Consider the following 26260-nt stretch of genomic DNA (forward strand, 5'->3'; position numbering starts at 1 on the left):
AAACTCAGATGTTATCAAACATTTGTAGAACCTGATATTCTAAAACACTGAAACTCTGCTGCAAACCTCACTGTAATGTCTTATGCATTTTTTTTATAAGAATATAAAACCAACTAGCTTCAATTTAAATAAAAATCCCCTCAGGTTAGCAGTCTGTCTCTATTAACAGCCAGTAGCTCACCAAATATCTTGGGAAAGAGCAGAACCATTCAGGCACATAGGGAAGTTCACTAGTTTGTAATACTGTGCTGCTCACAAACTTCCCTTAACAGTGGTGATAGTTTTTTCTTCTATCCATGTTTGGAATTGATTTTTGTGCTTGTGCAAGCTTACAAATATTCATGTGTTCTGGAAATGCTTTTATTTTTCTTAGTTTTAAACCTGATACATTTTTATTTCATTTGGTTATTTCACCATTCATGCTAGAGATTCACTGTCAGACAACAAATGATTATTCCCAATTTCCATTTTCTAAGGCTTTTAGGATTTTAAAAAAGTCAACAGAGCCCTCAGACTTCTCTTTTACAGGCTGAATAAGTCTAGCCTACTTAGTTATTTGTCATATGTGTCATACATGCAGATACAGTAGAAAGATTATTCATGAGTAAAAAACTTTTTCTTAAGATTAAGAAGATCTAACTCCTAAATCAGGAGGAAAATATTAGCCAAAAATCTTATAGTGCCAGAGTTTTTGTATATACCTGCCTCATAGTTCCTAGAGGTTTTTAAAGGAGCAAGTGCTGACTTATGCTGCATTTCAGAGCTTCACTTACACCTCTAGTACTGTAATTTACTTTCTGCAATTTGTCCACACACCTGGTTTGCTGCTTCAAAGTTAATAAGCAATCGAATAAAAAATTACAATCAGTTGGCTTCCTCCAATGCAGAAAAACAGTTTAAAATAACCAACTGGATAATTTAAAGTCTTACTAACAGAGAGAAATTTAGCCCTAGAATTATAAGAACTGCATCCATCTCCTAGGGGCATTAACCAGGAGATGTAATTACATCAGTATATTTTAGACCTCTCTTTCTCTCTCACTGTCTCTTTCTCTTTTAAGCTTCATCACCAAATGAAGGAAAAGAGAGTGAATTTTGTGGATATCTTATCATACTGGTGAACAATAGGTTCAAATGTCCTGATTACTAGAGAAGACACGCTTCTTTACTGTCATAGTGACCCCGTCCTTTTAAGTCCTAGGAAAAATACAAAGTTGGTCATAGGTTACTTGGAAAAGAAGAAATATTGTTAATGAAGGAATTACATTTGACAAAGAAGGCTTATAACAAAGATTCAGGCCCTTGATTTTCGTCTTCTCTCATTATAAAATCAACCTTGGTGTCTATCATGTCAAAACTTCCAAAGGTTCCCTGCTATTGCAGTATATTTACATAAAATAATAACAATGTTGCAAATCAAAATACGATTTCAGAACAAAATAATATGCAATTCTAATTGCCTGACTCATTTTTAAAATCAATCCCAAGTAAAGGTCAGCCCCAAGGTCCTCAGTAAGTTTTCTTTTTCACACTCATGGCATAATAAAAAGAAAGCCTGAGTAGTCTTGCCAGCAGCACACAGACAATGCTTAACCAGTTGCAATGTCTTCAAATGATTACCGCTTGGTCATCTATAACAAAAAAAAAAAAACCACACATAGAATAAAATATATAAACTATAAAACTTTATATCTTGACTGCTACTGGCTATCTGTAAGGACCATGTTCCTTCATGTAAGGGCCTGGCACTCTGCTATTTCTAACTGTAAAGGTCTTTAAAAATTGTTACTTTCCTTTCAGACATGTGATAAGGTAGCAGTCTATAGAATGTCACTTCAGCTTGCTCTGCAGAGCAAGCGTTCACATCACGAGGAAAACTGCTTTGAAAAGAGAATGAAAACCTCCACTGTCTGGAGAGTAGTTGTAGAAAGCACCAGGGCTTTGCTGCTACTTCAAGACCAGTTATATTACACACACAGGAATAAAAATGCAAAACCAGTCCAAAACTGAAAACTGGTCCTCCCATATCCTTCATAGAATACATACATACATATATATATATATATATATATAAAATATATATATATATATGTAAGAGAAAGATAAATTACATCAAAATATCAAGTAAATGTTGAGTACAACAAGACTCCTTTGTCTATGGTTCATATTCTATCCAAGTAATGCTTTATTCATTGAGTGGCGTGTGATATCACTGGCATGATTCACAATGTAAATTACTGTTTGTTCTGAATAAAGGTGACAGAATCTGGCTCAAACAGGATAGAATGAAGAGTGAGAAATGTGAATCACTTCAAATTACAGCACTAGAATCAAATGCTGAACTAGCTTCTATAAAACTATTTATGAGCTTCAGATGTTCTCATGCTAAGGACATAAACAATCCTTGTTTGCTGATGCTTGAACATCTGTAATAGAGAACGGTGACCACAAAATCTTTCCATGTAAACTGAAATATCTAATTGCTCTCTGATCTATGGATCTATAGTCTATTCATTTTCTTTATTAATGTATTTTGGCTGAAGTCCCGAGCAGACAAGAGGCTAATTTAATAATACTCTGTAAAGAACTCTACAACATTTGTATCTGGTATGAGACAGAATTTGACCATTTATTGACCATTAATGACTAGTGTTCAGACAAAAAAAAAAGTTATATGTTTAAAATACAAGTTGTGGGATATACTCAATTCTGCAGCAAGCTGCCTTCATTGCCCAACATCTCAGAAGACAATTTTGCATTTCTGTTTCAGAAACATCCTGTGAGAGTGGTGGCATACTGTCTGCTTTCTAAGACTTTGAGAAGAGCCTGTCCACTGGTACAGATAGCTTTCTGCAGTTTCTTTAAACTCTTGTCTGCCTCTTTCATTTACTTGTGGAGAAGCCAGTTTCAGGCCCCTTTGATTAGGAATGCACAGCTGTAAATGAGATTCTAGAAAACTGAGGTTCAGATTATCAAAAGATTGACTCTGGGAACGCAGCCTGAGATCTGTAGCTCATTGTGTGTGTTAGTTGAGGTGTTATAGATCATGTTGTCAACCTTGTAGGTACTTTAAGGATGGAATTGGTCTCACCTTTACCTGATAAAACTAGGCATTTAGTTAAAGCTAGATGTTCAGCTAGCTGAAAACCAGCTCACATACAATACCTAACTTAAAAAGAAATAAGTATAAAGGTTATAGTTCCTATGTGTCCCTGTTGAAATGTGTGGTTTTCCCCTCAAGGCACTGTGAAATGAGTTTATATCTATGTCCCATCACATTCCCAATCACACCCAGAGTGGCCTACTTAACAGTAGTACTATATATCTTCATGTCAAGTACTTTCAAATTTAACATAAAATATGATGCTAAAAGTAAAACGCAAATAAATGTAATTATTTGCAAACATACTAGTTAACTGTTAGAATCTAATAATACCATTGATAGTAAAATTTATACAAGTATCTTTTTCATTTCCTTTAATATATTTAGAAATATAGTCTCATTCATAGTTACTTTTTAATTTACATTTAAAGGTTTTTACCCATAATAAAATTCCATATGTTAAATAAAACTCTTTTTTTCTTACTTACAAGTTACACAGTACACCCTTTAGAAATGATTCCATAGCTATTTACTTTAGCTTCCATCTTTGGTTCTCCATTGTCAGCTGGAATCAGTAAGTCCATCTCCTGTTATCACCCTGGATCAAGGCATTGTTCAGCCCTCTCTATTACTCTTTCAAGATGCACCTCCTGAGGACATTCCTCTTCCGGAAACATTTTTGATTTTCAAATAAATGTATTGAAATTAAGATATGCATTTAACAGAACTCACTTCAGTTACTGTGGTGGGTTGACCATGGCTGGATGCCTGGTGCCCACCAGAGCTGCTCTATCACTCTCCTCCTCAGCTGGACAGGGAGAAAAAATATATAACAAAAGGCTTATGGGTTGAGATAAGGACAGGCAGAGATCACTCACCAATTACTGTCACAGGCAAAACAGACTCAATGTGGGGAAATTTATTACCAATCAAATCAGTGTAGAATAATGAGAAATAAAAACAAATCTTAAAACAGCCTCCCTTAACCTTCTCTCCTTCCCAGGCTCAACTTCACTCCTGATTTTCTCTAACTCCTCCCACGAAGTGGTGCAGGGGGTCAGGGAATGGGGGTTGTGCTCAGATCATCACATGTTGTCTCTGCCACTCCTTCCTCCGCAGTGGGAGCACCCCTCACACTTCCCCTGCTCCAGCGTGGAGTCACTCCCACGGGAGACAGTCCTCCATGAACTTCTCCAGTACGAGTCCTTCCCACAGCCCGCAGTTCTTCATGAACTGCTCCAGCATGGGACCCTTCCACGGGGTGCAGTCCTCCGGGAACAGACTGCTCCAGCACGCGGCCCCCGCAGGGTTACAAATCCTGCCAGCAAACCTGCTCCAGCACGGGGTTCTTTTCCCATGGGTCCATGTGGCTCTCCACAGGGTCACAGTCTCCTTCGGGCTGTCATGGTTTGACCCCGGCTGGCAGCCAAGCACCACGCAGCCACTCACTCCCCCCTCACCAGAGGGATGGAGAGGAGAATCGGAAAGGAATGTAAAAGTTGAGGGTTGATATAAGAACAATTTAATAGGTAAAGCAAAAGCCGCGCACACAAGCAAAGCAGAACAAGGAATTCATTCACCACTTCCCATCGGCAGGCAGGAGTTCAGCCATCCCCAGGACAGCCGGGCTCTGTCACACCTAACGGTTACTTGGGAAGACAAAAGTCATGATGCCAGATGTCCCCCCCCCCCTTTCTTCTTCTTCCCCCAGCTTATATACTCGGCATGACGTCCCATGGTATGGAATATCCCTGTGGCCTGTTTGGGTCATCTGGCCTGGCTGTGTTCCCTCCCAACTCCCCGTGCCCCTCCAGCCCTCTTGCTGGCAAGGCCCAAGAAACTGAAAGGTCCTTGACTTGGTATAAACATCACTCAGCAGCACCTAAAACCATCAGTGTGCTGTCTAGCTGCTAAGAAGAAAATTAACTCTATGCAGCTGAAACCAGGGCAGGGCACATCCCCCTGCTCTGGCGTGGGGTCCTCCACAGGCTGCAGGCGGAGATATCTGCTTCACCATTAACCTCCACGGGCTGCAGGGCACAGCCTGCCTCACCATGGCCTTCACCACGGGCTGCAGGGGACTCTCTGCACATATTCTCACTCCTCTCTCCCAGCTGCTATTCCACAGGGATTTTCTTTCCCCTTCTTAAATACACTATCCCAGAGGCACTACCACTGTCACTGATGGGCTCGGCCTTGGCCACTGACAAGTCCATCTTGAAGCTGTCTGGCATTGGCTCTGTCAGACATAGGGCAAGTTTCTAACAGCTTCTCACAGAAACTACCCAGGTAGCCCCCCCACTACCAAAACATTGCCACACAAGCCCAAAAGTTAACTTTGTGACACAACTGGGATTAATACTCTTATATACTTTTTGCCATTACTCATTTTTTAGTCCAGTCCCATTCTCACAGGTGTTAATGACACAAAGAATATTGGCTTTATTAGAATAATATGGTTTTGCTTAAAAATTTTGAACTAAAAAAGATTGGGAAGTACTTTTTTGGACCATTTATTTAGTTGTTCCTGTTTCCCTAGTGTTAACTTCTTTTGAAGTATGAGGTAAAATAATTTTGTGGTTGAAAAGTCCCTGACAGAACTTAATTAAGCAGTGAGACCTATCAGTCCAATCCTGTGCTGATCATTTCTAGTTGTGATGTAAATCATAATAATGTTTTATAGTTATTGGCTAAAAATAAATTTCCAGACCAGAAAATCTAACACTTTAGTGAAGAAAAGAAGTTTCACTGCTGGTTCAGATACTGTAGATAGCCAAAGGGAAACTTGGCATTTTTTTTCTCGTAGTGCAGACAGATAAAATCACATTTCAGTGCAAGCAAATGTGAATTCCAGTTTGAGAGTGTCTGTGAAATTTTACCATTTTCTTTGACATAAGAAAAATTCACATTCACCCCTGTAATATTATGTGATGCATCAAAATGAAACGAGTCAAAAATAATTATATTTTTTATTCTACCAATTTTTTGCACTAAAACGATAGAACTGTTGTAAAACAAATCAGTATTGCTTGTTTCTTTAAACAAGTTCATTTTCAGTCTATGCAAGACACAAAGTATAAGCTCAGTCAAAATTTACGAACCTGTATTTGCATGGCTATTAAACATCCCAGGTATATTTGACAAGATTCTAAAGTCACTGCAGTGGTTTTGGCTTGGATAAAGTTAATTTTTGTCATAGTAGCTTGTACGGTGCTATGTTTTGGATTTGTCACCAAAACAGCTTTGCTAATACACCCATGTTTTAGTTATTGCTGAACAGCTTCAAGGCCTTTTTTTCTGCTTCTCATACCGTCCCACCGGTGAGCAGGCTGGGGTGTATAAGAAGTTGGGAGGAGGCCCAGGTGGGACAGCTGACCCCATCTGACCAAAGGGATATCCCATACCATATAGCGTCATGCTCAGCAGTAGAAACTGAAGGGAAGGAGGAGGAAGTTGAGGAGGACGTTTGGAGTGATGGTGTTTGTCTGCCCAAGTAATCTTTCCTGAGGATGGCTGAACACCTGCCTGCTGATGGGAAGTAGTGAATTAAGTCTTTATTGTGCTTTGCTTGTGCACACAGCTTTTGCTTTACCTATTAGGCTGTCTTTATCTCAACCCATGGGTTTTCACACTTTTGCTTTTCCAGTTCTCTTCCCCATCTGACTGGTGGGAAGTGCACGAGTGGTTTTGTGGGGCTTAGCTACCTACTGGGATTAAACTACAACAGTCACCTTAATTTAGTTGGTAGCTGTGGGCTAATCAGTAATTTTATAGTCAGTAAGTAATAACAAGCAAGGTAAGTGATATGGAATACAGAAGAACACATATTCCACACACACATATAAAAAACAAACAAACAGAAAACTGGGAAAGGTTTGGGATCAATTCTTCTTTTTCCTTCTCTTTCTTCCTTTGACACTGCTGACAGAGTTAATATCTTTATGCTTCCCTCAAAATTAATGGAAGTATGAAAGACAGAGATTTGAAATGTAAACATTACAAAATCAAGGATTTATTAATAAAAATATGATATATTTATGGTGCCTTTAAAAGTTCAGAGCTGCAGAACGTAAGTTTCTTTGGTACTTTCAAATTTGTACACTTTTATTTTTACCCATTGGAATGTTATTATGAACAGTGTTATGTGTTATTATGGACAGAGGTTGGTTTTTGTTGTTGTGGGGTTTTTTTTGTTTTGTTGTTGTTGTTTTTTTTTTTTTTTTTTACAAATGCTTCTCAAATAATATATAGTCTGGATTTTGTTTCTCTTTAGGTGTTGTTGTAGCATTACTACTGGCTGGTCTCCAATTTCCTTTAAAGAGACTTGCTTAGGATGAAACCTTATTTAATTATCATTATGATTATGATAAGAAAACTTTGATTTTCATTGCACTGGTATACATACAGAAAGACCATTACACTTGATCTTGAGCAAACTGGGAGAAGACCACTGTAAAATTTAAAAATCACATTATCAATATTCTCTCTTAATGGATTAATGAGCTCACTGCTGCCAAAAATAAAATTATTCTGTTTTATGGTGGGAACTGCTACAGCTTACTCAAGGGATATAAAATTTAGATACTTCAGCTAGGATTAGTACTAAGTAAAATTAGTCTTCTGCAACACATAAATGACAACTGTAAGTATTGCAGTTTATTATATTTAATGCAGTGATCCAGCTATTACTATCTAAATGAAGATGTGATCACCTGCATCCTCAAAGATCCTGTGTCTTTTCATCAGTGGTGAAAGAACTATAAGTTGAATTAGATGTACATGTCTGGTTGGTTTAATTCCATGCATACTCTGAGACAAACTTTCAGGCTCCTGGAGTAGCCAACTGTAAGAAATAGCTATGTTGAGGGTACAATTTCTTCCATCTGTTTTGGATTCCTAATATGAGGAGGCAGCCCTGTCTTTCCATATTGACTGCAAAATGAACTAACCTGTTACCCTAGACCTAGATGGACAAAAATACAAAATGTAAATTTTACTCCAAGCTCAATACAGTTTCCTAAAAATAAGACTCTAATGCCATTTGAGAGGCTGAGGACATATGAGAAGTCCACAAAGGGGCTGACTGATGCCACGCAGGATGGACAAAGACATGTTTTTCTGGACTGACAGAGAAAAGTGCATGGGATAACCTCAAGCCATTATATTTAGGCATTTGAATCAAGCTCAAAACATTGAATTTAGAAACTTCAAGACCAGCATAGGAGGAGGGCTTAATGAAAATAAAGTGTATTAAATGTAAGGACTTTAACAAAGTAGCTTACTGCACATACGCAACAGACTGAAAACAATAAGAGATTAACACTCAGATCCTTACCAAAAAAAATCCTTGTTCAGTCATGTAAATTTAAGGCAATTTTTTTCATGTGAATGGAATATATTAAAATAATGGATGAGTATTTCATGATTCCTGTCAGAACTTGGTTTAGTACTACATCTGGGGGCATGTATTTGGAAACACTATCTGAATTGCAAAAATTGCTAAATTTGGGGACTTAGTTATAAAGTAGCGGAGACACAAGGCCCAAGTCCTCCAAGCTCTGAATATATGTACAGATTCCTCATTAATGTGCTGAAAATTTCACAAAACTTTTTAATAAGCCAGGGTTGTGAAATACTATCTGTTTATTGTCCTTTTTATTATTTGAACCGACTTAAAAGTACAATAGTTGCTTTAAATTTTGATTACATCACTTTTTGAAACTAATTATTAATTTCCATTTTAACCCTCCTGTGCATTTTTTAAGTGGCCACAATAAATGGCTACATAATTTCTAGAGGTTTTACACAGTTGTATATACTTTGTGCTGAGTGTCATCTAATGTAGTTCCTGTAAAGTCAGTAAATTTGCGTAGACTAGAAATCACTACTGAATTTAGCCTAGTATCTATATAAGAAGTCAATTGCATAATACAGGCAAACCAAATAAAAATCATGAGAGGAAAGTCATTATAGCTTGCAATTAATACAACAGATTTTACAATGTGTGCTAGAAACGAAGAGGTTTTGCCATCTACAAGCAGTTTCATAATAACAATTATAAAACAAAATGGAAATTATAATATGAATATGAAGAGATGGGTCATGGTTATAGGTCTAGCTGCATCTCCTTTCTTGTTATGACTGCTGAACTCATCCCACAGGTGTTTGGCTTCTTGTGCTTAATGGTCTTAATGTAACATTATATGATTCTTTCACATAGCTATACTGTGTAACTATACCAATGTTTATTAACTTGCACTCCCAAGTGAGTTTGGGCCATTTATTGTACAATAACCTCCTTAAGCCTAATTCCTTCATTAGAGAACAACAAAGCTGCTGTAATATAACTGTGATAGAAAGAGGCAAGGCCGTACAGAGCTGCCTGCTCTGCTCAGCAGTGTCAGAGGCAGTGGTGAGTACTTCCCTTAAGTATTTAGGCATGTGGCAGAGTCTGCCAGTGGAGACAGGCAGTTTAGACTCAGATTTTCACAGGTGGAAGGTAGGGCCTCAGAGAATTTCATTAGCATCTTGAAGACAAGTTGAGTGGAGACTTTTATGCAGCCCTTGTAAATCTAGCCTGAACAACTAGCATGCATAGCCATACAACCTAACAGCCTAGTATTTTGTAATGATGACTCAGGAAGTTCTAGTTCTTCTAAGCACTTCACACTATTAAATCATCTATTGAATTCAGCTGTTCCATAACACCTACAGAACATGAGCATACATAATGCCTATAACATTCTTTCTCATCTCATTGTTCACAAATGTACTGTTTTTCTGGCTAACACACCTCATATGCATCTTTCAGAAATTGCTTTAAGGTGAAAATCTTTAAATCTTAGACAAAAAGGTTTGATCATGAGTTTCAGCCAAAAGAATGGTTTTGGTCATTTCTAAAGGATTTAGATGAGATCTAGTCCTGAAAGCATTTTGTGTGTTTAACATGAATGTTTCCAACAATCATGAGGTGGTTACAAACAAGAGAGAGCACAGACAAGCCCATGAAGACGAGTCATCAGATCCTCTTCATTGCAAGTGAATGAGTGCACTGTGAATTGCAAACTAACTCATGAGGATACATTCTTGCTTTGCTTGGCAGCTTTCAGCAACTCAAACCTTTATGTCCCCCCTCTGTTACTGACCTAGTTGGATCTTCTGTTTTCAGTTTCTTCCTTTATCCTGGATTGAAGCAAGGAACCTATTGCTTAAAAATATGCTTTAACGCTTGTTGAGAGCTGAAGGATAGGAGCAAATAAGCTAAAACCTACCACATTGAAGTATTTATATGAAGTACAACACCTTGCCCAACAGCAAAGGTCATACCAAACACTGACCTCTTTGCAAAAGCATTTAGCCTTGTGGTTGGCTTTCTAATAGTTATTTCTGATCTCTTCCTCTCTTTACCACAATTCACTTCTGCTGGAGAATGGTACACAGAAGCTTCATATTATAAACTATACAGTTCACTTAGTGCAGGAGTCAAAATTGCTGCAAAATTAAGTTTTTCACTGCATCTAACTACACTCAGTTTGTGTTCATCCAGTTATACAACACCCCTCTCCTTCCTTTGGCTAGTATTTTAAAGTAGTTCACTCATTTTGCATAGACAGCAAATAAAGATCTTTACTTCTACCCAGTGCAGTGTAGAGTAGAAAGGCAAGAGGATAAGTTCCTCCAGCATCCTGGAAGAATTGTATATTTTAAAAATATTTGACTACTGATGAGTTTTCCCTTAACCATTCAGCATGCTGGTCATGTACACTATCCCAAAGGACTGCTAAAATATAGATGGTTCTAAAGCATGGCAGGAATATGCATCCCAGAAAACATTCATGAACCATAAAAATATTATATTTCATGAAATGCTTACATTGGGACTTCACTCCCTTAGCTCGCCATCACCAAGTTTATATCTGTCACAGCACTCTCCAGACTATCAAGCTGCAACAAGGTCTTTCATCACCTCATACCAGCACACTCTTCATACAGTCCCTCTGCTCCCTTCTCCTCGTCTTGCCTCATCCAGGGCATCTGTTCTCTCTCCTCTTGTTTCTTCCTCCCTCTACTTCTTCCTCGGCTGCTCTCTCTTCCTTGGCTCTCAACCACTTAACTTAACCAGCCACAGCTGCACCCTATCTACATCGGCCAACCCCCCCATCCCTGAAGCCAGCCCACAGCTGTATATTATCAATGCTAATTAACACAGCTTCATTCCTCTACATATATCTTTATATTAAATGTATTTAATTCTTAATGCTTTTTCTATGTTTTTGTGGTTTTCCTTTTGACAATGAATGTAACAAACTTTTTTTGTTTTACAACAAATTAAACCTAAAATATATGTTCCAAAATATTTCACTTGATTTCTGGGATTTCTGCACACTTTTTCCTTTGTCTTTGTCTGTTTCTCTTTTCTGCCTGTCTTATCTGTCTTTTCTGATTAATCTAGGCTTATCCTCCTATCACTACAAAATGCTGCTACATATAAACATAGTGGTTTAACTCCAGCTGGCAACTAAGTGCCATAGAGCCAGTCATTCACTGCCTACCCCCTCTGTGGTGGGATGGGGAGAAGAATTGGGAAAAAAAAGGTAAAACCCATGGGTTGAGAAAAGAACAGTTTAGTAATTGAAATAAAGTTAATAATAATAATGACAATAATAACAGTAATAACAATAATTATAATGGGAAGGGAGATGACAAAAACAGAGAAATAAAACTCAAGAAAAAAAAAAAGAAACAAAATAAGTGATGCACAATACAGTTGCTCACCACCCACTGACTAATGCCAGGCCATTCCCTAAGCAGAGATTTTGCCCTCCCCATCCTGGGCAACTCCCCCCAGTTTATATACTGACCATGACATTCTATGGTATGGATTAACCGTTGGCTAGTCTGGGTCAGATGTCCTGGCTCTGCTCCCTCTTGGCTTCTTGTGCACCTGCTCACTGGCAGAGCATGGGAAACTGGAACCCTTGACTTAGGGTAAGGACTAGTCGTTCTAGCAACACCTGAAACCATCAGTGTGTTTATCAACATTACTATCACATTAAATCCAAAACACAGCACTGTATCAGCTGCTAGGAAGAAAATGAACTCTGGTCCTAATCCTTCTGATATTGATATGCAGGACTGAGGCCCTGTTCAAGAAAGTCTTCTTTGCCTATTTCACATTTCTTTGGATGTTCCCAGGATTAACGGAGACCATGCCTCACAGCATGCACCAGACTTGCCTTTCACTAATTACTCTGACTACCTGAAGATCTTCATGCTTCCTGCTGGCCCTCTAAACAGTTTTCCTGTCTGTGGCAGCAAGAAAATATGATAATTTGACCCCTTAACTTGGTATGTCATTTCTACTAAAAAAGCAGCTTTTAACATTTCTTAAGCTAAAATTAAGCAGAGATATATATCTTAGGAACACTGTTACAGGTAGATTTTTAATTAACTTTTCTCCCACCCCATTTCTTAAAAGTTGACTTCAGAGTTGTAGACCTGGAGGCCAAAATTTAAATCAATTGAATGCACGTCCTTTCTAAACACACAGTAATATTTTCAAATTGTCTCCATTAATTTACCATACTGGCAGTAAATGGATCTGAGCTGAACAAGTTTTATTATTGAAAGTTATCATTTAAGGTTAATAAAGAATAAATGAGCACGGTGAATTAATTTGCTTTGAATTTCTTCAGGTTATAACTAAAGCCCTATGAAAGAAGTTGCAGGTTATGAATTTTCTAGATTTTATCTATACTGTAACTATTTTGTAAATGATAAATATCAACTGAGACATTCCCTGGACAGTGAGATCCAGATTTTGGAAGTTTTCTTGGCATCTCCTTGTTTAGTGTCAGTGAGAAGACAGATGCCTACCTGCCTTTCATACACTGAATGATGTTCATATGGATTTTTGGCCAGTGCTGTGTTTTTTTTTTTTGTTTTTTTTTTTTTACAGAAATTTTCCATTTCCAATTAGCCATTGCAGTTTTATAAAACTTCCAGGTGGAGCACCAACTAATAATATGGAAACTGATTTTTCCAAGTGATCATCTCAACAGTAAACAAGGACATGGAGGACTCAATTTTTAAAAGTGATCTTTTTGTCAAAATGGCACAATTTTAAACCTGAATTTCATGATACATCCTTTAACAAAGGCAACAAAAGGCACAAAGGCAACAGTGGATGCTGTTGTTATGAACCGCAACACATATGGAAAATGATCACAAAGATACTGACTCTTTTTCATCTATCACTTTCAGAACGTTACAGGGCAATTCTTTTGCACTTCAGAATTCTTGTGCATCACCAAAATGGGGTAAATAAGCATTTATGTAAATAAGAATGCCTACTGGGAAATCAAAAGGGGAAATGATGTATATTGTGCCTTAGATTTGAAACCGTGAGAAATTAATTTAAAGTAAAATTACATATAAGTAGCCATATTTTTCAATAATTTCTATATTTCTGGATGCTGACATAATTTTAGGAAAGCTTTGAAATAGCTCCTGAACTTAAGCATTTTTAATAACACTTATAGTCTCTTCTGTTTTAAGACAACTGGTGTACGGGAGTTCTTGTCTAGCTGCACATATATTTTCAATCAGTAGATTGATCTATAATGTCACTCAGAAAGTTAGTAACTTTTTCATAATTTTCTGAAAAAATATATTCATACCCAGTCTACTCCATTTGTCCTTCTGCCATCACATGTTCTGGATTACTTGCCTCTTCTCCCATCTGTCTTCTAGAGAACTCCCATACTGGATTCATAAAAATCATAACTAAATGTTTCCCAGACTAAATAAATTGGCCTTGTTTATTGGCCCCAAATTGAGTTAATATTTCATGATAACTAGGATCATACACAATATTTCAAAGTGATTATGATAATTTCTTAAAAATAATATTGTCTCTTATCTCTGTTAATATAACCTTGAATCACATTTGGCTTTCACTGCCTTAGCACGCTAGTTTTCCCATTTCATTCACAGTTCTTTTGCAAACCCATGTCGTGCCCAGTCGCTTTCCTCTGAAAGTTACTTGCAGTTACTGAAATTACCCTCTTTAGACAGCAGACCTGTCAGTGTTTAGGAGGCATCTGGACAGTGCCCTTAATAACATACATTAACTTTTGGTCAGCCCCGAAGTGGTCAGGCATTTGGAATAGATGATCATTGCAAGTCCCTTCCAACTGAAAATATTCTATTCTATTTGTTCTGTTCTGTTCTATTTCTCTCTTTACAGGTCCCAAAGTATACCATTTGATTATTTTAAAATATTGATCATATCTCCCATATTTGCTCTATCAACACATTTTATTAGCCTACTCCTAATTTTTTAACAAGAATTATTAATTAAAATACTATGTAAGCTCTTACCTACAAAATTGTGAATTCTGTTTAGTGATGTCTAGTGTAGTGATGCAGCAAGAAAAGATTGACATTAAAAATAATTAATGAACACTTTGAAAAGTAAATGAATATTTCACTTTTTCTCCAGGGTGAAGATACTAAGGATGAGAGAAAAGACTATGTGGTTAGTGGGGAAGAAGGTAATTGAAACATCACAAAGAAAGCCTGTCAAAAGAAAAAGAAAAATCTAAGGTAGCAAAAAAACCATAAAAGATCTCAGTCAAAGGAACGAATACTTTCTTTCATGGTATGCTGGAACATGCTGTATGTGAAACTGCCAATTCATCATTAGATGAATTCAGAATTCTTGTGCATCACCAGAATGGGGTAAAAAAGCATTTATGTAAATAAGAATGCCTTATTATGCCTTATGAAGGTGGTATCATATAACTGAAATGGGAAAACACAATGTCTGCTTTTAAGAGGAAAGAAAAAAGCAATCTGAAAAAGTGTAGACTCATTGTCATATGAATCAATGGTATTGAAAGCTCTGGACAAATTTTTAAAGGAAAACATAATCAAACAAATGGAAGAATGTAGAGAATGGGATGAAATACATCACACATTTAACAAAGGTAGTTCACACCTGATTAATCTGATATCTTTTTTGATAAGTGAATTTTTAGACAAGGAAAATGAAGTACATCTAATCTCTGGACTCAGGCTCTACGAATAATTGATTTTTCAGTTCAACCACTCATCTAAAAAAAAAAAAAAAAAAAAAAAAAAAAAAAGAACTGGAAGAAAAATAATAACATTAATAATGATTACAATACATTGTTTTGAGGGTAGGAAAAAGGTAACAATCTGAGTAGCTAAATACACCCTTTCTGTATGTATATGCATTCATATCATAAAAAAGAGATTCAAAGTAATAATAGAAAATAACAAATGAAGAGGGCCTATAGTTTCTATTTGGATTTGACAGAACATAACAACAGTGAGATTATATAAGGCCTTGTTTATGTACTTTTAAAAAAAAATGTTTATTTTTGTTATTTTAACAGTTTTAGGAAAGAAGTGTTTCAAAGAGGGCTTTAAATTCAGCTCTGGATATGTTTAGTTGTTAAATAGTTACAGTTATCTAGAAAAGTAGCAATCATTAGAAAAACAAGAAAAGGTGTACCATTCATGCTCCAATACTTAAAATCAAGGAAGAACAGTATGTGAACTTAAAGAGAATCAAATACCTAGATAAAATTCTTTATAGGGAAAGATCAGAATTTATTTCCTTTAAGTTGATAAAACAAAATATGTTTTAAATCTAAAATAAGTATAAAATTAAAATAGTAACATTACTAAAATAAAAGTTTTAAGAAGCCATTTGGAGAAAACCTACAAAAAATGGACAACATAACAACCCCATTAATGGGAATAGTAAATTATTAACTTAGCAGAAGTACCACATGTTTGGAAACAATTTTTAAAGCATCACATACCTCAGCTAATCCTTTCAGAAGAATGTTTTAGTTCATCAAGGGGCTCTACTTTTATTTAGTTAGAAATAGAAGACTGATATGTCCTTACAAATCCTGTCACAAAGGTGACAGTGGCTATTTTCTTGAAGACAGAAAGCACAGTCATGGGTTGATTCCTTGTTGGTTCCTTTTACAAGGTCTCTTATTCTCTATATCAATATGCTTACTTAAAGTGCTCTTGAAAAAAGGAATGTTTCCTTAGATTGGAAAAGAAATAAGGATAACTATGTTCACTGCAAATCGTTGTTAAAAGTTTCTGCAACAATTTTGGTGAATATACAAAGGTTTATTAGTTAAAAATGTAAACCCAGATCAGTCAGGATTTATTGTGGTTAGACAGATTGCTGCTAATAAAATTAAGATGTCCATGATTTGAGTTACAGTTCTCATGAAGATAACATCGGATATATTTTATTATCTTGGAATGCAGTAGCCAACTTGAATGTAAATATATTTCTTATATTTAAAAAAATATTTTGGAGAAAAGCCAAGAACTAGCATTCCTTTCACATATGAGAATCCTGGAAGTTTAGATTTAAGGAGTGGAGTTTCTTAATTAAAAAAAAAAAATCTTAATATAAAAAGTAAGAAAACTAGGACTCTCCACACTGTAGTTTTGGTAATGATAAAATCTACATGGAATATCAAAATACGTGATTGTAGTATTTCCAGTATTTCAGATTTTTGTTTCAGTTGAAGGCATTTTAGTAGAAGCAAATATAAAGGCTGAGAAAAAATAACTCTAGCTAATTCTGATTTACATTTCTGTAAAATACTTGAAAATAGAAAACATGCAGGAGTGTATTACACATGAGCTGCGTGTGGAAAAATAATTTTAAATGGGAAAAAAATTTTCATGAGCAACTTCTGTCTGTAAAATGGTCTAATTTTTTTAGTAGTCACCCAAAAACCTCTAAGTGTTAACTCCAGTGTTCATTTTCCTGAGACAGTAAGGCTCAAATCCTGTCAAGCTGGAAAGCTCAGTTCCCTACATGTAAGGTTATTTTTGTATCTCTCCTTCTGAATGAAATAATATCAAAGAAGTTGATTTTTCTTCCCCAAAATGCTCAGTTACTGTCAGTCAGAGGAATGCCTTCTAACTCACACCGCTCTCACTGAAACACATGCCAGAAATAAGACATACCCTGCAGCTCACTAGGACCTGTAAGGTTTGGGATCAGCTGCCATCGCAATTTTGCTAGCTACTTTCTGGCAACTTTTACTACAGAGGGAATAATCTGTTCACTTCAACCATTATGATTATTATTTTTTTTTTTAGGTATATTTATTTTAAATCTAAAACTGTAAGATTCATTCTTATCAGAATGAACATCTTATGCATGAAGTAATTTTTCATATGGCTGTTTGCTGGAACAAAGTTGAACTGTTGTTTTTTTTACTTACATTGGCATTTTCATCAAACTTAGCAGGCAAAGCATTGAGCTTCCCATTAACAGGAGGTTTGTAAAGGTGCCAAATAATGATAAAATTAACGGAATCCTTTATGATATAAGGGGTCAAAGCTAAGCTTCTAAACATTTATTATTTACACTGCAGGTTGAACATATGCCAACAATCCAGCAGGAGAAAAGTGAAAGCTCTTATGCAGTCTGTGCCACCATCAGTAAAGACTGGGTGATGAATGGTTTGAGAGCAGGAATTGGGGATTGCTAGATATGAGCCAGCAATGTGTGCCTGCAGCCCAGAAAGCCAATCATATCCTGCATATGAATGCATAAAAAGAAGCATGGTCACCAGGACAAGGGAGGTCATTCTCCCCCTCTACTGTGCTCTCGTGAGACCCACCAGCAGTACTGCACCCAGTTCTGGGGTCCCCAGCACAATAAAGTTATGGACCTGTCAGAGTGGTTCCAGAGGAAGGCCACAAAGATGATCAGAGGGCTGGAGCACCTCTCCTATAAAGAAAAGCTGAGGCAGTTGGGGTTGTTCAGTCTGGAGAAGAGAAGGCTCTGGGGAGACCTTACTGCAGCCTTTCAATGTATCAAAAGAACTTACAAGAAAGATGGTGATGAAAGATTGATGAAATACTTTTCAACAGGGTCTGCAGTGACAGGACAAAGTGTAACAGTTCTAAAAAGGTAGATTTAGATATAAAGAAGAACGTAGACATAATTAGACATATGGAAGAAATTTTTCATTATGAGAGTGGTGAGACACTGAAACAACTTGCCCAGAGAAGTTGTTTATGACCCATTCCTGAAAGTGTTCAAGGTCAGTTTAGATGGGGCTTTGAGCAATCAGGTATAGTGAAAGATGGTCCTACCCATGAGAGGGGGATTGGACTACATGATCTTTAAAGGTCCCTCCCAATGCAAACCATTCTATGATTCTCTAATTTTATTCTAGTCACTGAGTCTTCAGGAGTTGCATATGTGAAATTCTGAAGAATGACAGGTATAATTAATGTAATTCAAACAACACAAAAGAAAGATGAAAAAATAAATGCACAATGTGGAAGGCTTCACAAAACCTAGATCAAGATGAAAAAAACTTTAAAACAATTAGAAATATGTACCTGAAATGTTTTGATTTGAATAAGATGCCATGAAATGCAAATTAAACCATTTAAAATTGCAGCTTCAGGTCTTTACTGAACAGAAACTGTCAAGTTTAAGATCCTGTATGAACCTTAGGTAGAGGTTTTTACAAATTTAGTGTGTCTTTAGAGACCTCAACGGAAACTAATTCAGTAGATAAGTGGGTTCTAAAGAGCAAAGATGCAAGGCTGCATAAGCAATGAGACTGGAGAATTATGCAACAAATCTCATAATGTCATGTATAGACATCCAAGATGTAAATTACAATATTACAATATATTGTATTGGTACCTCTTTTCAGAGGGATAAGCTAGAAATTTGTTAAAAGAAGAATAATACTAAGCTATTCTAAAGATGGAAAGGGAAGAACCAAGACAGATTTGTTTTCTCACAGAAAAATAAAAACACCAAATAAGAGTACATACAACAGTAGTTGTTCTAGAGAATTTAGATTTTTCATTGCTGTCATCCCTGTAACAAGCTATGATAACAAGAAATACAGACTGTCTGATAAAAGGGGAAATTTTATCAGAATGCATAATCAAACTGTAGAGATTGCTGCCACATGACTCTAAGTGAGAAAACTTAGCTGGCTACCAAAGGGAATAATACAGGGATATTTTGGAATTATAACAAATTATTATTTGGAGTAGGTATGAGGCTTTGAGCTGCAAAGTATTGGGCAGTTATTAGAAACCAAGATTAGACTAATGGAGGCAAAGGAAGAGACAAGTTTCATTCAAGTGTGTATTGCAGACAGGACTGTAACCTGCCAACGGGAGGTTTACAGCGGTGGGCAGAAAGAACCAGCAAAGTCTGCCTGTTTCAGTTTTCAGCTCATTTCATTAGTCTGTACCCTCATTGGTGGAGTAAGCTATCTCCATAGTGGAATACAGCTGGAGTACACTGAACAGTTAGTTGAGGACACTGAGATGCAAACGTAGGGTATTATTTCCCATCTGAGCATTTGAAGCATTTATTTTGAGAATGAAAAGCCCAGCAGCTAATGGTAGCAACATTTCAGATAAACCAGCAGTGATCCTAACAGGAAGACCGTTGTACAATGAAGAATTAATGATCCACCTAACAGTTTGTCTGAGAAGGTGCAGGCCTTTGCTGCACCATATTTTGTTATGATGCCCATATAGCTTAGCCTTCAGGGTTGTGTTGTGCTGTCCATATCCTTTGGTTGCAGGGTACCCTTAGTAAGAATAATGAAGGAGCCTGTAGGCATCTGCCATTTGCATCAGCAATTATACCACCTGCGTGTGGTTGTATTTACCTTAAAGTGAACCAGTATGTTCTTATGTGAACATACTTCTGTTTGACACTAGGAATGATTAATAGAATTGTTCTTTTCTAAGAATACCTTATAGAAGCTCTAAATACCAAAATGTCATCAAATAGATGGGATCTGCACTACATGTTCCCTGACTGGAGGTCTGTCTGACGATTACACAACTGTTCCCGACATCTGAAGGCATGTAAGAGTATCCATACTACCCTCTTTTCCCCTACAACATTAGCTCCAAGAAATGGTGTTTTTAGCAGTATCTTACTGAACCCAAGTGTTCTTTTCATTGGGATCACAACAAACACCAGCCTCAGTGCCTTGCAGCAGTGCACTACAAACCCCAGGACAGATAAATCAGACATTTAAGTCACCTGAGAGTGTTTGTTCCCCAGAACACAAGTTCTAGGGACACGATGGATGTCTTTTCACCATCTGAAGCCAGCACAGAGCATTAAATCCAGTTTTGCTATGTGGTAGCAGCTGCCAGAAAAGAGGATGTCAGTCCCTGCCTTAGTTGTTCCAATTCAGAACAGCTACAGTGTAAACATACTTTCTCTCCTATGCTGTCTGTACTATGGAAGTGATAGCTTTTGATCAGTGGGGCCCAATCTATGTAGGTGGGAAAAAAATACCAAAGCTGCTCATTAGAAGGATGGACAGTGCCTACCTATTAAAGGTAATGAAAAGACATTAAGTTGTCACACTTTTGTAAACAGTCTGGTGTTGGCCATAGCACATGTAATTTGACAAAATATGGATCTAATCCAAGATAGCAATGCTGGTGTTACTAAATAGGTATGTTTCTTCATTATGAACAATAGATAAGGTTTCTCAGAATGCTCTCTCTTTTGTAATGTTCACTTGAGGCAACATGGCTGTGACTATCTGACTCAATTTAAACTACAACTGATTTGCATTATCAGGTGGTGTAAAGCAAAGAAACATTGCTATGTTAATAATTATTTTTTCAACACCTCTATTTCTTCAAAGAGTTTTTCTTGGTCAAATAATTTCTAAGAGCAAAGGCATGCTACCATTGTCTCTGTTGCTGCTGTTCTGCAGTAGAAGAGCAATAGTCCTACAAACAACAATTAGCAGGATGCTGATATTTTGAAAGAACTTACAGGCAAAGAGAGGGATGGATGTGTGTATGTGTGTGTGTAATTTACCTTGGGAATCAAAACAGTTTGCAAACCAGAAAAAGAAAGAGCTTTTGTATAGCCACTGTTCCCTTACATGTGGAAATGAAACAAATGGATAGAATTAACTTATATACACAGTCACTACCCTTATTGATCATTGTATCTGAGCTAGATCAAAGCGATGAACGACCTTTGCTAGATGAATGGGTGCAGAAGCTGTAGAATCAGTGAGGAGGAGGAAATGAGTGATTTTCTGACCTCCCGAAAACACATATGCATCTCTGTATGTCATTATAAATAACAGAATTTTGCTTGTAATTATGCTGGTAACCTAAACTGGAAACCAGTGGTTTTGCTCCTGGACTAGGTAATTAATGCATTGAACAAGAAAGAAGTTAAATCTTACATTGAAGCCTCAAGCAAGATCCTTGTGCATTATTTAAATTATTCTGATTTTCTAAACTTTATCTGATGGAATACAATGACATATGTAGAAAGGGCATATGAAGTATCTGTTCAGAGGTCCAGCAGAAGACAAGACCTCAAAGGATACGAGAAGAAGAATGAAGAGGTAAATCTTCCCTGCTGTCCCTGCTGAGGGAGACAGGAAAAGTTGTTTGGCACATTTCAAGAATATCAGGCTTTTTCCTCAAGGCTACATTTATTATTCCATGGATTAATAATTTCTCACTTTGTGGGCATCTGCATTTCTGTAAGATAACACAGAAGTAATTAATTCTTCATATGAAAATACACTTATGTTCTCTACCCTTTAGTAACATAATTTTCTATCATGGAATGATTCTCTGAACACACACACACACACACACACAAATTCATTAGATACCTGCCCATTCTCAAATGGTAATGGACAGTTATTTACAACTTTCTTTTAAAGTATAACAGCAGAAATATAATTCCTATCCATTAACAGTAAATAAAAATGCTATTTGTTCCTTCTTTCTGTTTAAATGACACATTAACCTTTTTAATTAATCTAGCACTAAAAGTCACATGGTGTTGTTATTAAACAACATTTCACGTTGGTCTTAATAGCTCCAATCAAACATCACTTACTGTTTGCCCTTGGAGTGTTCACTTCTTGTGTTATTTGCATAAACAAATCATGTAATACACCTCTTTGATGCAAATCCCATTGATTAATATCACATATTTGTCTTGCAACAAAGGACTTCGTAAGTTAAAGATGCACTAACTAGAAGAGGAACAAGTGCAGAGAATGGGAATACACCGACTCTTCAGTCGTGAAATTCCCCATGATGACTATCATTGTAATTCCACTGAAAGCAATGGAGCTAAACTGACTAATCTAAATCTTAATTCCATCATTTTGCCTGGAAAATGAAGAGCCAGACATTTTACTGGTAACAGCTGGGGTTTTAGCTTCCTGCAATCTGTATGACCTTGTCAAGTTTCCTTAATCTTTATTTGAACTCCTTTGTCTTCAATCTATAATGTACAAATCTGACCTTTGAAATCATAAACTTAATTTAGACAGCTTTTTTTTTTTTTTTTTTTTTTTTTTACAATGCTTGTTCAAGGCTCTGGTTTCATTACGCAACAACATATTTGTCATATTTATTAATCCTGATTAATTATTGATTGCTCCCTTTTTGATAAATCTGGGCTTCCCCTAATTACTAGGTCAAAAATGAAGGCAAATGAAGATGAAAAATAAAGGGTTTGAGAATCGGTATAAAGTTGCTGGTTTCAATTGAATAAATTTTAAAATACAGAGGTTTAATCTTTCCCTGTACTAACCAGGCAATTTTTATAGCTGTGTAATAAAACCCCAATCAAACAGAGACAAAATACCCCATTTTCTGATGCTGAAATTCAATCCTATCCTTGTTTCTGTAATTTTCATTCAGAAATAGAATAAGAAATCAGTTTGATCTAAAAAATCAAAAGCCTTATGAGGAGTTTCACAATGAAATATTGGATGTACATGTGGCTCTTTAAGCACCTATCAGAACTGTCATATAACATTACCCAAAGTTATTGCAAACTTGTATCTTAGCACTGCCAGCGCTTAAAATCACATGGAACTTATGCTTCCATGAGAAGGTCTAATAGATGCCTACTTTTCTTCTGCTGAGCATCTAACACCTACCTGTGTCTTACCATTGAGCCTTGTACTCCTAAAGGCCAGGAAGAAGCCCCAGCTGACCACACAGACTGATGCTTATGCATACAGTTGGCCCTAAACTGGTGAGCATACTCTGATAAAAAGGTAATCAAGACAGAATGTAGTAGCAAATTGCTTAGAAGACTTGTTTAGGAAGTGGAAGTCATATTCATATTGCTGTCTACCCAATTTGGAGTTGGGATTAGAAAGCATCTCACTATCTTCTTGCTTGTACAGAGAGGTTTAACTTTGGCAAGAGGTAATAAATAAAACATACTACAGCATATTTTTCATGTAAAATAATCTTTAGGAGACTGGAGACTTGTAAATCTAAGACTAAGATCAAATAAACACTTGGGACCTGAATATCCTATGATGTTAAGGACGAGAATATCTTCAATTTATTTACAAATTTTTTTATGTGTGCAGTCCCTCAGGAGGGGTGTTTTGCAACTGACAGTCCTAGTAGAAGGAACTACTTTGCAGTACAGAATGCAGTTAAGCAGCTGAAGTCTTAAAAACACATTGTTAGGAAATTTTCTCTTTCTTTAATGAATGTTAGGGAAGCTGAAACTGATACATGACTGTAGCCCCTAACACCTTATTCCACCCCACAAACAAACAGATCACACAGGTTAATCCTGGATTCTGCAGGTTTTAGTCAATGAGCTGTCTTAGAGAAGGATTTAAGCTTCAATTTCCTGCTCAGCAGCATTTTTTGACCTTAGACAATAAGCTTATATTATTGTGCCTTAGTTCCTTTTTTGTAAAATAGACATTTCCAAGAAAGGATGAGATCTCCTGAAAAAGAACACTACAGAAAATATATCTTCCCTCCAAAAATAGTATTTTTCAAAAATCTTACCCAAGCCGCTCCCTGGTTTCTCTTTGGGATGTTTTGGGTTTGGGTTTTGGTTTTTTTGTTGGGGTTTTTTTTTGTTTGGTTTTTTTTCTTTTTTTTTTTTTTTTCTGCTGGGGGAGTACAGTGGCAGAAGTTGGTTTAAGTCTGCTTTAAAAAATTGTAATGTCTGACGTCTGTCTTTTCAGTTGATGCCATATGATAGTTGTTACTATGATTTATTTTTTTTTGCCCTTGTGCCAGCTTCTGGGGCTATTGTATGAGAACATTCACCTAAAAGAAACAATGAAGTGAACAAAATTTTACTCTGACTAATTTAAGAGAAAAATCACATAAACCAGAAAGCAATATAAAATGTCAGCTTACTACTTGAAGGATGTGCAATAGATATCTCCAAGAGTCCAATGGGTTCTGGGCTTTTTGGCAGAAATAAGAAAAACCAAACCAAACCAAACCACAAACCCCCAGGATGTGTTCGTAAGCAATTTGTATGAGGTTTCTGGGAAGAGAAAGGAAGAGAATGAGATGCAGTAGCAGAAGACCCTAATGTTACAAAGCACATCTTGACAACTAGAACGGCATCTGATGATTTTTCCCCTTACAATGAATTACAGCCCTTACTTCGCCATTGAGACAGCTGGAGCTGCATATAAAAACGCATGAACAGCAGTGTGAAAATTGCAGACATATTGCTACTTTTTATAGTAAAATCAGTTTGATTCCATAGCCAAGTTAGTATTTTGCCAAAGCCTGAACAATTGTTAGAATACAGAAGACTACCTTACCATCATTGATGGTAAATGTATTACACAGAATAAGAAAATACGTACCTGTCACAACACATTGAGAATCCATCCAAAGTAGAGAAATTTCATGACAAGAACACCATGATAAACTGTTGTCCAGTGTAGCCTGAAAAAATAAAAAACATTTAATGTTATTAGCTATGTACTTACTATAAATCATAATTGCTTTATCTTTACTAAGAGTATAGAAAGCTATTTAAGGAACTCACCTACTGTTCTGTAAATTTTGGATATTTTTAGTTCTCATCCATGGGTAATTTACTGTATTACCTGTTGCATACGGGCCTTTGTTTATTTATATAACTTTCAACTGTTCTATATTTAAAGAGTAAAATATACTTTTACAGACATCCAGTGGAAGAATTTTGTGATTTGTAAAATCTTAACAGTTTCAGTCATCAATGATAGAACAGAGATGTTACTGCTGCACACCATAACAGTCAGAGATTTCAATCACATCAGGACTGAGCGATCACTGTAATAAGGGTCACTTTGTTCTAAAAGGACTAGTGTCTAGTTAAACAATAAGATTAATAAGAAAGATTTTTTTAAAAAAATGTATTTTGTGAAGCACTTTACCCATTGTATGAACAGAAGTAGGAACACAAATTATTTTTAGTGAAAGCTGCTTTAGAGGAAAACAGAATCAGCTTTATTAGGTATTTTAATTTCTGTTTTATAAATATATATTATGAAAGATGGATTATTTTTTTCTTTGAGGTTTCATTTTTGGTTCCTTGTTTGTTTGGATTTTTTTTTTTTCTGAGACAATACTGTGTATTTCTCTGATGGCTTCAGATTTTTTTTTTTAAAAATTCAATTAATGATATTTTGTTGCAATGAATTTCTGTTATATTTTTTTTAGAATATCATTATTTTCCCTTATCTGTCTGAAATCTGCTTTCACTATGGCTAAATAGACTTGGTTATTGTCAAAATGACATTCTTTTTCTCCTGCCTCCCAAGATTTCATGGTCCTTCTTAGTTGTCTCTGCTTCAAAGTGAAGCCTACTATCTTCATTCTATCAGAAATCCTATTAGAGATCTTTGATTAACATTTTGAAAAAGGATCCACAAGCCATATAATTGCTATAAAGAAATAATAAATTGTGATAAAACAAAGAAAAGACAACTTTATTTACATAATGTAAAACTGTTGATCAGTACTATAAAAAAAACAAACCCAAGACAGAATTAGCACACAAACCCATAATTCTTATTAACACACCTTCACATGATAATTAATATATTAATATCAAAATGGAAATTACCTAAGCATTTTAAATTAGCTTGTTTAATTAAAAATTATATTATTTACCTGTTAAATGGAGCTTTGCTTGAGTTTTGAAGGGAAATTTTTATCACTCCAGCATGCCTCAAGCCAGTGCCTAGTTGAGTTCTAATGTAGCTACATGGTTCAGGAATATGACCTGAAAAATCATGGGATTTTCTTGGA

The sequence above is a fragment of the Falco punctatus genome (genome assembly GCF_963210335.1).
Source record: "Falco punctatus genome assembly, chromosome: 5".
NCBI lineage: Eukaryota > Metazoa > Chordata > Aves > Falconiformes > Falconidae > Falco > Falco punctatus.